The sequence below is a fragment of the Brassica oleracea genome, chromosome C3, assembly GCF_000695525.1.
Source record: "Brassica oleracea var. oleracea cultivar TO1000 chromosome C3, BOL, whole genome shotgun sequence".
NCBI lineage: Eukaryota > Viridiplantae > Streptophyta > Magnoliopsida > Brassicales > Brassicaceae > Brassica > Brassica oleracea.
The window spans coordinates 14458472-14475223 of NC_027750.1; the positions used below are offsets into that span (position 1 = coordinate 14458472).

General features: G+C 31.9%; 1 pseudogene; it reads left to right on the top strand.

Moving 5' to 3' along the window:
* Window positions 1-3098: 3098 nt before the first annotated feature.
* Window positions 3099-4465, top strand: LOC106329948 (annotated as a pseudogene).
* The last annotated feature ends 12287 nt before the right edge of the window (window positions 4466-16752 follow it).

Genomic DNA, 16752 nt, shown 5'->3' on the forward strand with positions numbered 1-16752 from the left:
GATGTTGTGTTTGTGGACAAGTTGATGTGTTTTCAGAAATTGTGGTAGATGTGTTTGTGGACAAGTGGATACTCACATGAGAGACTTATGTTTGTAGATGCTCACTTATGAAGAGAGACTTATGTTTGTAGATGCTCACATGTCTACATCTTCTTTCCGACTCTGCTTGGGTATGGATGCTCACATGTGGATGTTGTGTTTGTGGACATTGAACCAAACACCAGCAGGAGATGTAGACACTGGATAGAGGTTGTGGATACGCGCTAATGGTTGTTGTGTTCGTGGACAAACTGTTGCGTTTTCGGAAATTGTGGATGTTCCCATGTGGATTTTTGGCTGTGGACATGTTGCATACTAGATAAGTAACATTGACAAGCAACAAGACTAGTAACAAATGGTACAGTCTCGTTGTAAGTGTTTAAAAAGTACGTGGGGATTTTCCGCAGAGAGAGTAGAACGAGTTGTTTTGTTGTTGTGGATACACGTTAATGGTTGTTGTGTTCGTGAATAAACTTCTGCGTTGTCAGAAATTGAGGTTCCCCTGCGGATTTTTGGTTGTGGACATGTTGTGTCATTATCTTTGTATTTTGGATGAAGAAGAAATTATGGTTGTGTCCATGTTCTGTCATTATCATTATCATTTTTGCATACTAGATAACTCTCTCGTAACATAATTGCATACTAGATTAGTAACAAAACATTAATTGGTACACAATCTTAGATAGAGTAGCATATTACATTCACCCAAACATTGGAATCTATCGGTTGTAAAAAGACTCTTAGGGAGACGGTGGTCTTCTTCGTTCTCTACAAAATTTTAAACAAAGATACAAAGAGTTGTGGACATTAGAGTTATGGACAAGAAAATTGTGGACACACATATCTCTCACGGACATTTTGTCGAACATCTTATATGTGTTTTTATTATTTTCCATGTGCTTTCCACCTTGGACTCCGATTAAGCCATTTTCAAACTAAAATCAAGAATTTTTTAAAATCACATGCTCATCAACAATGGATTGATTAATGTATATTTGTATAACCAAAATCATGAGGTTGAACTTGAGATCTCAGATTCGGAAACCTACGGTTAAGACAATCGGGAGTCAAGGTGTAGCACAGAGCCATGGTGATCGGTGACATGCTCTCTCGCCTTGAAGTCTACTTTGAGCCATCTACGATTTACAAGAGAAGCGGGGTTGCGATCTTTGGGGTCGGTTCTGTACGGGATGACGGATGGTCGAGTTTAATTTTCACTTCTTCATATTGTGATTTTCTTTCGTCGTCAAGAAAGATTCTGTTAGTTTTGTCAAAAAAGTTTTGAAATAAAATGGAGACCACAAATCTTAAGAGAGAGAAAACAATAAAAGGAAGAAGAGGAACTAAAAAGTGATGTTTACGTTGAGAGAAAAAGTAAAAAAAATTAGATGTGGTTGAAGGGTAAGAAGGACAAACAACAATGAAAATGTGTCTTTTAAATAGTATGTGTCTTTGAAAAGACAAAAAGTGTCTCTTAATGTAATTTTCTCATAAATGATCCTGAAATTGTAAATGAAGTTATTTCGTTAGAATTGTAAATAAAGATTCACTAGAGCTTTACAATATTGGTCATATTATTTTAATCATAATCACAATCAGAGGCAGACCCAGAAAATAATTTAACATGAGGCACATATTATATATATATTTAAAATAATTCAGGAGGTTAAATTTATTTATTTATTTATTTCAAATAGTATGTGTCTTTGAATATAATTTAAAAGAAATGGGTCAACTAAAATATATAAATGATTTTCATAATGATCAATATTTAGTTTTAGTAATATTATAAAATGACATATGTTATTTTATATAACTATTAAAATAAATAAATTAAAACTTAATAAAAATAACTTTTTGAAACTAAATAAAGTGTGTTTTTATTTTAGAAAAACTAGGAAGAAAAGGAAAATAAATTATATAAAAAAGCAATTTTAGGTAGCAAAAAGTTAAGAGAAAAAAATGTTCTATGAAAAAGATGAGTAAAATATAATAGGGTTTAGAAATTTAAAAGAACCAAAATACATATCTTGGGGATTCGATCTAGAGTTGAGTGGAGTACGATGTAGTCTTGTTAGCCAGAAGAGCTAAAACCGTACATAAGTATACTCATATCAAAAGAGATTTATAGTATCGAGCATGTGGCATGTGCCACACCTGCTGAAGCCATGGGTCCGCCCCATTCACAATTCAGAATTTGCTACAAATATTAAGATTTTAAAAGTCGAATAACCAAAATGTTTATATATATATATATATATAACTATTCTGTTTATTTTAATGAAATTTGTTCGTCAAATCAGTTATTAAATATTAATATATTAATATATTAAATCAGAAATAATATTCTTTATATGAGTTATTGTTAATATCACTAATTTTTTCTATATGATTAATTTAACCTATTTAAAATTATTACAAATTATATCATATATACAATGATATCCAGTTTTTCAAAGGTTTAAGAAGTTGGTCTTGATTTCGTTTAGAAATCCCAGTTATATTTCCTTTTTAACTAGAACTTAATTAACTACAATATTTTATACTTAAATAAATAAATACAAATCATCCAAAACAATCTTAGTATGTCTGAACCGTCATCCCGATTTAAACCGGTATAACACTTTACATACTGTTGTTGGAAAAGGTAAATCAGATTATTAATTTTTCACTGATAAAAGATCAAACTAATCTGATTTATCTATATAAATGTGTTTAGGTTGATCCAAACCTGAACAAAACAAAATACAAATTCAGATTCTAATAAAAGGAAATTATCATGATTTTCTTTTTAGTTTCAGAGAAATATGGCAACATCTCATTTATAAGAACAAAACTTGGGTTCCCCCCTACGGTGAACTCTCAAATTCACCAATAATGTATCCCGTTGGGCAAGGCAATCATTCAGATTCTCAAATGTCTATTGTTTGTTGTTCAGAGTCTTCCTCCATCTTTCTGCTGTTTCGATCATCGGCCTCTAGACTCGCTTCCTTGAAAGATACGCTACTAAATTATATAGAAGAAGACTAAGGTTTCATCCGAGCTAGGGTTTTGGAATTATGGCTTATAATTTTGCGAATTGTATGCGAAACATATAGTCCTTTTCAATGATTAATAATGACCTAAGGGACTCGAAGGAGATTGTAAACACACCTCTCAGTGCCTGAGAGCACAGAGACATTTGTGTTTGCAATCAAAGTCCCTGAGCATGACTCCACTATTTACATACTCTCTGCTCAGAATTTATCTCTAAGATCTGTTATTGACGCCGAGTATCTTATACGTGAGCTCCGTCCTGATGCTGTAGTGGCTCAAGTGAACGGTCCAGCTTTTGGAGAATAATCTCAAGAGACTGATGATGGCTCTAATGATTCTATCCCCACGTCAGCTTTTTAAGTTCTTACACGTTGTTTTGTGGACAAAACTTTTGACAAAGAGAGGTACGAAAGTGTTGCCGGGAACTTGGTTTGGAAAGAGATCTTTGGGACAAGTTTCAATGGTTCATCGTTTATGGTTCTTGACTCTCCATTCATAATGGACGGTCTATCTAAATCTCTCGCAAAAGTTTTTTATTATGGCTCTGCTATAACCTCCACAAGGTTTCAGATAACCAATGATGCACATGCACTGATGCTGAAACTGTTATCTTCTCATATAACCCAGCTCGGTAAAGAGATTATCCCATCAAGCTGTCTTGCCAATGAGATGGAGTCTGATAGTTTTGAGCTTCCAGAATTTGCTTAGTCCATTTATCACTTACGTGTTGATCTTCACAACATATTCAATGGTCTCCCAGCTATTAGGAAAGCTTTAGACAGCGCCACAAAGATGTTGTCTGATGTAAACAGAGGGGAATCCATTGATAAAGAGGCTCATCTTTCTGAAGTATACCTTTTCCGGATTGCGGTTGAAGGTATAAGAATCGCTTTGAACAAATCTGGTCGTCTACCCATCTGGAACCTAGGTTATCTATCAAACCAAACCCAAGTTCAGTTCTCAGAGCTCTCTTTTGTGGAAAAATCTTATGCACTTGTGGTGGATACTCCAGGCTAAAAAGTTTAAGAATATTGTTGGAGTAGTAGACGCAGGTAACCTTGCAGGTCTTAGGAGGCATTGGAGAACTTATGTTCCTCAAGAAGTCAAAGATATGTCCACTAGCCACGGTCATTTTAAATTTTAAAGCCCTAGCTCCATTGAAACTTTCCTAGAGAAACACGCAAGAGGCAATGTCCATGGTGAAACCATCTTTATCCGCCGAGATAATCAGGGGAGTAACACAGTGTCTATTGTCTTCTGCTCGGGAGACGAGCTTATCTTCTGTTCAAGCTACACTCTATATGATGATAATGAGGAGAAGAGCAAAACCTGTAGGCACCTTACCGTTGACTATGTTTGGAGCCAGTCTTGCAACCAGGGGCGGATGTAGGATTTTTTTAATATGGGGGCAAATCATGTATAAATACAAACATAAGGCTAAGATATGAAGTTTAATAGGAAAAAATAGCTAAATTATGGGTTGAGTTATAAAGAATTTAGAAATTCTGTGGGGGCAAGTGCCACCTCCTTAACACAAGTAGATTCGCCACTGCTTGCAACGTTTGCGGGGTTGGTCTTCTATGAAAAGGGGATGGTGTGTGCAGGTGCAGATTGACTCTTCCTTCAGCTCCTTAGATTGCAAAACTGGGACATGGGATTCAGAACTTACGTGAGGCGTCTCAGGAAGTAACAAGGAGAGAAAACAAGAGGATACGGAAAGTAATTGAGGGGCTTAGTCAGAGGGTGAGGGACTTCACGCTTCGCTATTCATTATCTTTCGGTTTCAAAACCAAATTTGGTTTGTAATCCCCTATATATTATTTGAGAAGAATTTAAAAAGTTATAACCTGAATTTTGTAAGAATTAAAAAAAGGTCCATTCCTATGTGGCAGTTTTATAGAACTTAATAAATCTGACGTGGCGCTTTATTAACGAGTTTCGGTGGAGCATAGTGTAAAAGTAAGCGTCCTAGGAAAATATAATTTGAATGGGTATGGACAGTCATATATATCGTGGTAAATATGGACAGTCATATATATCCTGGTGAATATCATAACGTTAAATTTAATAGCTCAAACGACGCCGGTTAACTTGAATTCGGTTTCAATGTAGCTTTCGTCGTAGAAAAAGGTTTTGCAACTGTTCTGCTTCTCAAATCTCTCCTCATCTCTGTCAAATTATTAGTAGTCTTTCTTTTTAATTTGTTGAACACAGTTCATATTAGTCTATATGTATCTATATCTATATACTTGATACGTGTTTGATAGAAATAAGTCGATGTCAATATGTCAAATTCAAAGTGTTTTCATAGTACTGACATGGTCGAAGGTAAAAACCTTTTAACTTTGTACCGGGTCCAAATCGATTATATAATCAGACCGATTTATAATATTAAAGACATTAATACAAATACTAATACATCCAGTTTAGGCAATATATAATTATGTTGATTATTAAAAGGTTCGTGTATGAAGCATTGGTCGTATTTGTATGAGTTTATTAAAAAAACGAATATATTTTCCTTGCTTAGCAATTCAGTTTATGTTCAATTTAATATTTAGCAATTCAGTTTATGTTCAATCGAACAGGGATCCACCATTCAAGGAACTATTAGTGATGAAATCATGAGATCAAACCGAACCATTATGGGTGAAGGTGAATGGTATGAAATTTTTAATTTCAAATTGAGGTTCAATTTCAGGCAATTTAGGACCACCAAAAACCGATTCCATGTTATAACGGGAGAAAATACGGTGGTTCGAAAGGTTACAACAACAGCACCATGCAACTATTATGGTTTTAAAGAATTTAAAACCATACTGAGAGGCCTTGCACATCCTATGTACTCTGTAGGTATGGTATATTAAATGGTTTAGTTAAATATTATCATCGTACTTTAATTAGCCTGAGACAATGATATTTTCCTGTATGTTTTTCAAATCATAATCCTAATTCACGTGCTCTATATTTTATCCAATAGACGTCTATGGAGCTATGGTTTGTGTGGGTCAACTAGAAGAAGTTGGAGAGCCTGGAGGGCCAATGAAACCAAAAATGATTTTTAGTTTGGTAAATCCGAGTTAGACAGTTACTTTAATCCCGTATTTCAGTTTAGTATATATGTAGTATATTTTAAATTATAGAACTCTTTATATTTTCAGCTATAAACATCTAAAGTGTGTTGCATATGGAAATAATGCACCAGAGATTGATGCTTATTGGAATTCCACAAGAGCAAATGTTGTTTTGTGTGTTTTGAGTTTTTGGCAAATTGAAAGGGGCCAAGGTATAAAATAGTAAAAATTTTATTTTAATTGAAATGTTTACTTACCTTTAACTTAGTAATCTAAATATTATTGTTTTTTTTTTCATTAGGGCGACTGACATGGATTAAGAACATTGAAGGTTGTTCAAAGATAGAATTCGAACCTAACATCCCACAGATTCAATCTTTTAGGCAGCTGTAAGAACATTAATAATTTTTGAAAGCATGAGTTTGTTCTTCAAATAAAAAAAGGTGAATTGTGTGTTGACAAAATATTTCTTTCTTTGCAGGATTCCAGCAAATTCTTATTGATGACTTCTGAGAAGAATTCCAAGGATTGAGAAGGACGTATGCTCTTTAGTGTTATGGCATCTATCTATTTTAAATTTATGGTTTAAGTTTTTCATGTTGCTTTTCAATATTCGTTGGTGTTTAACGATTACTTATGTGATTTGCTATCTACTTTATACATTCAATTATATCATATTGAAGTTTTTATATACTTTTCTGGTTTCTGTTTTAATAGAAAAAACAACAGAGTAAAGATCGTTCATTCTAACCTGATTAGTAGACAACGGCTGAGCTTTCAATCTACAATCTTTCTCTTGATTGTCAATCTCTCTGCAATATAACTATTATCCATTACAGAAGCTTTTAAGATTACATATACTGACTACCAAATTATAATACTTATATCGGCAAGTACACTTTATTTATGTTTCGCTGTTTAATCCGAGACCTTTTGTTTGTCTAATCCAGTTGAAGAACTCATTTACGTAGTTTTATAACAATAAGAACCGATGAAATGTTTGTAGATTACAGGAAAACATAACACATTTGTTATAAAGATGGACCCTTTTCATCATAGATTTGGAGGAAATTAAATCCTACTCTTTCCATTTCGGTTTGGATTGTGCGTTTGATCTGATTCAAACCCGCATATCCTGTACAGAACATACCTTATTTACATCGATGGAGTGAGGATTTGTACATGATCTGAAGGTGTTATATGAAGCTGATCCAGGGAAAAGACACATGTTCTGAGGTTGAACGAAAAGAAATTTATGTCAATGAAATCTCTGTTTTTGAGTGTTTGTTTTCTATTTGCAAACATACTGAGGCAATGAGAACTTAGCTGAATGACTGAAGCTCCATGTGCTTTTTTTGCCGCATCTTCTCTTATTTCAGAACAAATGTATATTAAATCATACATAATTACATTAATCTGGTTAGTACACGTAAGATGGTTCACATTATATTGATGTTTCTTTGCATACAAATAATTTCTGGTCTAATTCGTCATCGGTCCAGATCATGCCTATTCACATGTAACTCCAGTTGTATAATAATGTGTACACATCTCAATAAATGTCGAGAATATGATAGACCATAGACTTACAATATAACTTTATCCAACAAGCATTGGTTGAATTTGGTAACAATATGACTTCAGATTTTCAAACCAAAAGTGATACCAAGATGAAGGAACACAAATATATGTGATTGTGGTAATCAAACGAGATCACCGAATTCGAATTACATACGTGTTTGTTATTATATACAAAAGATATATACAAACATGAATCAGTTTATCATATTTTTATTCAAATATAATATTAGATAAGATGTTTTCTTTTCAAATCTGATATTTTTTTTTCGTTTGATTTTGGTGGACATATACTCAAATATTAATGGCCTTAGATCTTAAAATTATATAGTTCCTAACGTATTTATGATTTAAATGGAATGAATTCTAAACAAAACCCCTTATAAATAGAACAAATTATTTTCTGTAACAAAGTATTTAATTTGTTTTTATTAAATTTAGATATAACCCTAAGTTTTCTATAAATATACACTACCCACTACGTTATGATAACTATACATTATATAATTGTATATTTTTTTTAATATATAAGAAAAAATTACAGAAAAATATTACATAACATAAAAAACAAAAAAAAATTACAAGCCAATATTATACCTGCGGGTCAAGATCTAGAACAAATAAATATGATTACAAAAAAAATGGGTATACGTACATATGATTACAAAGAGCTGAGTGTATGCCGAATCAAATTTTAAATTACTATTATTTTATAAAATAATTTTTGATTAAGATTTATATCTAAACTAGATTTTGACCCGTCCTTAAAATGGCGGGTATATTTTTTATTTTACATTTTTGTTGAAATTTAATTTTTATATTTGTGTTTTTAGTCATATATATGTTTTTATTTGTATACTATTTATCTTAAATGATTAATAAGAGGTTTTAATAATTATATTAAAATAGTTGGACCACATTTATATCAATAGGCCATGTTCAGATAAATTTGGGTCACGAGTCTTGATTTATAATATTCATTTTAAATTGCATGAGATGTGTAATATTTTTTGTTTGTTGTAATATTATGTGTACTATTATGTGTAATACTAATGTTTTTATGATTATATATGAAATCAAATCATGAAACTTTAATGAAAAGCATATAATTTGCATTTATTTAATTACTATTTGATTAATAAACAAAATTGTACTATACTTTTTATTTTTTCAAAAAATAATATCTATTTATTTACGACTAAAATACAAAATTAATGTGTGAAATGGTTATGACACAAGTGTATAGTTATGTAAAATCACTAATTCAATACAATTATCGAAATTCTTAATAATGTTTTTTTTAAAAAATATTTCACACAAATATGATTACAAAGAAAAACAAAAATATGCTTAAAGAAAAACAAAAATATGCTTACAAAAAAAACACAAATATGGTTACAGAAAAAATAAAAATATAAAAATTAAATTTCTACAAAAATATGTAAACAAAAAATATACCCGCCCTGAGAGAACAGACAGAATCTAGTCTATTCTATTAAAACAAAATCAACAAAATCATGACCTATTGATAAATGTTATGTCCAACTATTTATTCCCTTTATCTAAGGAGCCACTTATTATCTTTTTATAACTGAATCTAATTTCATAAAAACGTTAACCACGATCATTTTGTTTTATCATTAGTAGTTATGTCGCGCAGCGGTTTATTTGTCTTTATCATTAGCGGTTTTGGGCTGGCCTTGAACTGGACTCCAGCTAAATAAATTCTAACTAGGTAGTGGTTTGTTACAATCAAGAACATGCATGTGGATATACAAAATATATTTAACCCTATTTCCGATCCATGCTTTTTACATCTCCTATTTTTGAAAACACTAATAATATAAAAAGTTTCAAAAATAATGTTCTCTCTAATCAAAATAATAACTTTATGCAATTTTTATTATAAAAAATCAACCAAACGTAAACCCGCGCTTCGAGTAGTATTCTTAAAAAGGTTGTATATAATAAATAGTCATTACCATTAATACAAATATTTAATTTTATTAGCATTTGCAATGAAGATAGAAAGAAGTCAAGAACCTTTTTAATAAGGTTAGTTACTGATCTAATACTATAACCTGCAAAAACCTGCAAATATTTATATGTTATAAAATAAACTGTTTATAAAAACACATGTTATGCTTTGCACCCGGAGTTTCAGCCTAAGGTGAAGACTGCCAGTGAGATCTTCAATCTCATAATATCTAGGTAATGTTTGTCATCTTGGTCCTCATCGTAGATTCACATTCAGCATTTGTCACATGGCTTGATTGAAAAGTGTTAAACTTTGTGCAGAAATGCAAAGCCTATGAAATGTTGAATGGTGGTGCAAGAACTTCATGGTGAGAACTGTGAAAAGCCCCAAACCAGCTGATGAAGTAAGATGTTTCTTCTGATTTTTAACTGTTCGTGCTCTTCTTCAGGTACTCTTCGTCCATTAAAGCTGTCTGGAACCTTGACATGGTGAAAGCGATGAAGCACATGCGACGGAGGTATTGATAGCTGGAAGCGATGAAGGAGAAGTGTTTGCACATGAGGAGTAGCCAAATTTGGGTGGAATCAACATGGAAAAGCTCCATAGACTTGACTATGCTCAAGTATTTCTTCTTATGCTCTGACTCTGAAGTACCTTTTCTTTTATCACTTGTCATGTACCTTTCCTGTAAAAATATTAAGCTAAGCCTGCAGAGAACGTAGCTTCTGTGTATGCTTTATGTTTTTTTTTAAGAATAGCTCATTTTATCTATCATCTTGCACAAAACAGGGATTAGGCTTTTTAAACTGTTGTTCTGTTGGCAGCCACCACCAGAAAATCAGTTGCTTTTAGTGTGAAAAATTGTTTCCCTCACACATTGTTACTTTGTCAAAGTTATGCTATTTTAATTGAAAATCGTGTGTTCATATGTTTAAAGAAAAAAAAATAGTAGGAAGTGTTTATTATGTTGTTCATGAAGTATAAAGACAAAACTACAGAAAGGAGATCGATATTTGGAGTGAAAAAAATATTCTATACATCTTGCTTTGAGGTGTGCCTCTTTTTTTGTGTGTTGGTAGTATAAAGTTAACATATTCTTTGATTATTCTTTTTAATTATGTAATTTATATATGTTTTACAATGTTGTCTTTAATTATTATGTTAAAACATGAAAAAGGGATATTTAATGAAATATGAATTATAGGCTTTTGTTCAATAAAGCCAACACTAAAAGTTACAGAATATATAAGAACATTAATATGTTTTGCTTCACTCTAACTTCTTCGAATAAATTATTTGATTTGAAGTAGTATGTAACTAAAGTAAAATCTGGTATAGAAGTACATTATATTATTAATTTTTAAATACTATTTTAAAATAGCATGAGAAAAAATCTAACAAATATTTGTTTTAACCAAATTTCAACAAAAGCTATAATAAGTTATAAAACATAACCAGTAAACACACAAAAATTAATTAATATTCCATTCCAGATGTAATTATGATCTAAAACAAATATATTCTAAAACATAATTTCATGTTAAAATAGAAAAATATTTATCACTTATGATATTATTAAACTATTTATAAAGAATTTTGAAATTGATATTTCATTATTTTATCAAATTTGTATTATAATTTAACTGATTTATCTTGGAATTAGTATAATTTATTATCATGAAAAATTAATTAGTGTAAATGTTTTCTAAAATTTGAAACTTCGTGAAATAAATATAGTAATACTTATTTAAATTTAGGTTTTTTATTTTATTATGTCAAAGTGAAATAAAATAATATAAGATATATATATATATATATTATTACATTTTCCATCTTATTTTTGCTATTTTATTATTCTCTAAAAAATAGAGAATAATAAAGATTATTGACACTTTAATTCAAACCAAAATGATTATTAAAAATAAAAATATGATTTCAGAATTTTATTTATTATTTATTTGTTTATAATATCGTTTTCAATCTAATATATTTTTAAAATGCTTCATAAAATTAATATAAATTAGTATAAAATAGTTTTTATTATAACTTTCCGTCCGTAGGGCGGGCCAACCCCTAGTTATCAATATTTTATAAACAATTTATTTTATAACATATAAATATTTGGTTTTTATTTTTATTGTATTATTTTTTAACATTAACCATGTGATGTCTGTGTATCGATTACCGAAAGCTACAGTTAAGAAGCTAACGGGCGCCGTAACCCAGTTTTGGTGGAGTCGAGGAGGCAGTACAAGAGGTATGCATTGGAAATCATGAGATAAATTGTGTGTACATAAGGATAATGGTGGGCTGGGTTTTAAGGATTTAACCGATTTTAATACGGCAATGCTTGGGAAGCAGTTGTGGCGACTGATCGAGAAGCCAAATGCTCTTTTCTCTCGAGTTTTCAAAGGACGGTATTACAGGAATGCTTCACCCCTAGAACCAATTCGCTCATATTCCCCGTCATATGGCTGGAGGAGTATTATCTCTGCTAGATCTCTGGTTTGTAAAGGACTAATTAAAAGAGTTAGATCAGGGTCTTCTATTTCAGTATGGAATTATCTCTGGCTCCCATCCACTCGCCCGAGACCAGCTAACAAAAACCTTCATAATAGTTACCCGGACCCCACAGTGGATTCTCTCATTAATTCAGAATCCCGAACATGGAATTTACAGGCAATTAGGAATTTGGTGGATCCACAAGATGCAAAAATAATTGAGACTATACCATTGAGTAGAAATCAAATGGAAGATAGGAATGGATGACACTTCACCAAGAATGGGAAATACACTGTACAATCAGGGTATCAGGTAGAAAGGATTTATCCGGATAAGGAGAAACCACCTGAATTTTATGGTCCCAATGTAGATATTCTCAAAGCATTTTGCTGGAAAGTACGGTGTCCTCCAAAGTTAAAGTATTTTCTATGGCAGTTGCTGTCCGGTTGTATAGCGGTAAAGAAAAACCTCAAAGCGAGAGGGATACAAGGAGACACTTGCTGTGCCCGGTGTGGAGACCCGGAGGAATCAATAAACCATGTGTTTTTCGAATGTCTTCCAGCACGTAAAGTGTTGGCACTTTCTAGGATCCCATCAAATCCAAACATTTTTCCAATTGGGTCTCTTTTTGCTTATATGGACCATGTATTTTGGAGAGTTAACCCAAAAATGGAGGATCATCAGTTTGCCTGGATATTATGGTATATTTGGAAGGGCCGGAACAACAAAGTGTTCAGTAACCTTGATGTTGATCCGAGGGAAACGCTTCGATTAGCAGAAGTTGAATCAACACTGTGGGCTGAGGCACATGTTATTAATAATCATAGGTTGGCACAGGAAGTACAGGTAAGGCCGGATTTAGGAACCACAGGAAGATGGTGTTTCACAGATGGTTCTTGGAAAGATAAGGACCTATTTTCAGGACAAGGATGGTTCAGTACGTTACTAGGGTTTGATGGTTTATTAGGAGCAAGGAATGTAAGGGCATGCCTCTCACCTCTTCATTCGGAGATAGAGGCTTTAATTTGGGCAATGGAATGTATGAGAAACTTAAGGCAGTTTCAGGTTACGTTTGCGACGGATTGTTCTCAATTGGTGAAGATGGTTTCGGAACCAGAGGAATGACCAGCATTTGAAAGCTACCTGGAAGATATTAAGCTTTTGCGAAGAAGTTTCGTCAACTCAGATATTGTTCATGTTACTAGGACGGAGAACATAAGGGCGGATAGCTTGGCACGTAGTGCTCGGAAACAACCGTCTTTTGTCGTGCACATGAACGCAGAGTTGCCACATTGGTTTACAGAGTCTACATGAATCTGTAAATGTTTACTGTTAAAAAAAATGATGTTGTGATTAGTATGTATATATAAGTAATAGTTGTTTTTTTAGTGATCATTATTGTTAAATAAATTTTGTGGTAATAGAGTAATTTATTGATTTAGGATAAGAATTTTTTTTATTAGAACTAATATTGTCAGATATTAGTATTGGTATTTTTTTAAAAAATAAATAAAATACTTATATTACAATATTATACGAAATATTGTTTACTTTTTCACAGTTATGGACTTAATTTCAAAATGAATATGTTTTTAATATTTGTAATCATATAATTAAGTGTCATGTAAAAAAAAAGATATTAGTATATAAATTAGATGGTGTAATATTATATACTTGGACTTGGATCAAATTATAAATAGAGATGAGTTTAAGATTTTTCCTTATTTACGGAAAATAATCTCTAGTGTTTCACTATATTGAACATTAAACTGATTTTAAGATGAATTTTTTTTAATAGTCATTATAAATTTCGATAAATAAGAGATAAGTGAGATATGGTCCTTTTTATTGGCATAGATGGTGAACATGTCTGTAGTTATAGCAAAAAATCTAGTGTATTTTAGAAACAACAAAAAAAATGAAAATAATTGAAATAAAATTGTAAGTAAATCTTTAATATAATAGATTATTCGAATAAATTTTGTTAACTAACTTTGGTAATATGACCTCTAATTAATATTTTTTATATTTTAGGAATAACAGAAAAATCATAACCAAATCTTGGGAAATATGAAGTTAGATATATATGAATATTTAACGTATGTAAAATTGGAAATATGGTCTTTAATTGATATTTTCTAATGTGTTTATGCTCTACGAATACTTTTGTGATTCTATTTAGATGTTTAATGCAAAAAAAAGATCGATATATTGGTAATAGCTCTACACGAGAGAATTGAAACTCAACCTGCAATTCCGAGTATAGGAGAGTCCAGTCAATAATAAAATCATGGTTGCAGCATCAGATTACATACGTGACGATTACATATGTATTTGGGATCAAAAGGGCTCACTGCTATATGATATAAATCTTTCTGAATGAGATTTCATGAGCTACAGAAAGAGATCGAGTCTAGAATAAACCGTAGAAGTGGCAAAAACGACTTACTTTGTTGCAACGGGAACTACTCGCCCTGGGCACTGGTGAAATAGAATCTTATGTTGACTAGAAATCAAACGGAACAAAACCGAGTCTTGCTATTTAGAGCCAGGGTTCCTCCGGGGGGCCACAACCAGAGACCTACCAGCCCCATGTAAACCACTTTCGAAAGGGACAAGCAGTTGAACTCTTTAGAGGAAGAGTCTAACCACAAGTCAAACTGTGAACATCAGAAGGATCGATATATTGGTAAGAGGTCTACACGAGAGAATTGAAACTCCACCTGCAATTCCGAGTATAGGAGAGTCCAGTCAATAATAAAGTCCTGGTTGCAGCATCGGGTAAATCTTTCTGAATGATATAAATCTTTCTGTAACTCACCTCGTCACATATGTAATCCACATCACTTCCCTCACAGGGGTAACATTGCTGATGCTGCAAATATACTCCCTCTGCATCTTCCTCGTCATCAGCACGAGCTTGAAATTTCAACCTGGTCATAAAACAAAACATTATCAGACAGTCATCAAGATACAAATCATTAAAACAGTCATATGCTTCTTCTTTTTCTTCAGTCCAGCAAATGAACTATTGAGGCCATCATTTGCTGCAGGGAAAATAAATCAGACACAAAGTAATGTGCATTCCATTGAAGAGAAACAAAAAAAGAGTTTCACAGCACATATACAGATATACTCAGATCAACATACCATGCAATCTTAACTTTTTTACCCCCAAAAAAAAAACCATGCAATGAATCAGATTTTTCCGCTTGTGACTCTGTTGAGTCCTCCATAGGATGCTGAATTTCGACTTTCTTCTTCTTCTTCTTCTTAGTGGTTGGTTCAAAGGGTGAAACATTTAAACCACACAATCAGATTAATCAAGCAAAAAAAAAAACAAAGTCTAACTTGAGCCTTATCGAAATCTTTAATATATGAAAGGATTTTGTATAGATAAAAAAAAACTTACTTCTTGCTCGTCCTTCACCTCCTACATCTCATTATTTTTATCAGCCATGATTGCTACTGAAAAATATAATAAACATGCAGAAACCAAAAATCTGCACCAGCCATAGCAGAATTGATAACGTAAAAGGGACTGCATAGACACCCCCAAAAATTAGGGTTGTGCATCATAGTGATAATCGCTAAGCAAAGTATAGTGGAGCTAAGATTCCATTATCTATGAGATGAGATAACAAATTTCAACTCCCAATAAGAATCGATACAAATGATTATACCCCAATAAATCTAGGTTAAGTTTTCACAATAGATTTATCAATTTCTTTAATCATTTACTACGTTTGAGAAAAGAAAATGAATTCAAAAAGGACTCAATGAAAATTTATTAACGATTTGAACGCAAAAAGATTTGATGTCGAAAGTGAAATGGGAAAAGGTTGCCTCTAAGCAATTGATCTAAGAGAGAGAGATAGATTATTACTGAATAAATAATTGTATAGTCAATATAAGAAGTCACATTAATTTTTGGAGTTTAAATTTACTTTTTTTTTTCTTAATTCCAAAATATGCCCAATGGCATAGCATTGTAAATAACTCCACAAAATAATGACAGAATCCGTAAAAGCCTAGCGCATTCGTTGGACCGAACGTAGGAATTTTACTTTTTCTGTGATAAGTATGTATTCATAAAGAGAAAACAAAATTGGAGTATGAGACTACTATAAATATTGGTCTAAATGATTGCAAAATTATTCATTCACATAATTATATACACATCTTTGAGTTTTGATTCGTGTTGTTTACAACATACATTAATTTTCAAAACCAAGAAAACTAACATAACCAAATTTAACCGGATCAAATATTATTTGAATAAACGATTTTACGATATGTATAGAATTTTAAGAGAAAAGTAAACTAATGTTGCAGTTTCTAGAGAAGCTCAAGTTGGGGAGGGTGAATTCTGTAAAATGGACCAGTTGAAAAAGAAATTGAACTGTTGAACCAATTCAACAAGAGTGTTGAAAAACTAAACAAATGGACATGGCTTACATTATGTTGATTAAATTCAAGGTGTTGAAAAAAAAATAGGGGATCCACGCTGATTTAAGAGCCGGTTCTTAGCTTTTTTAGTTAAAA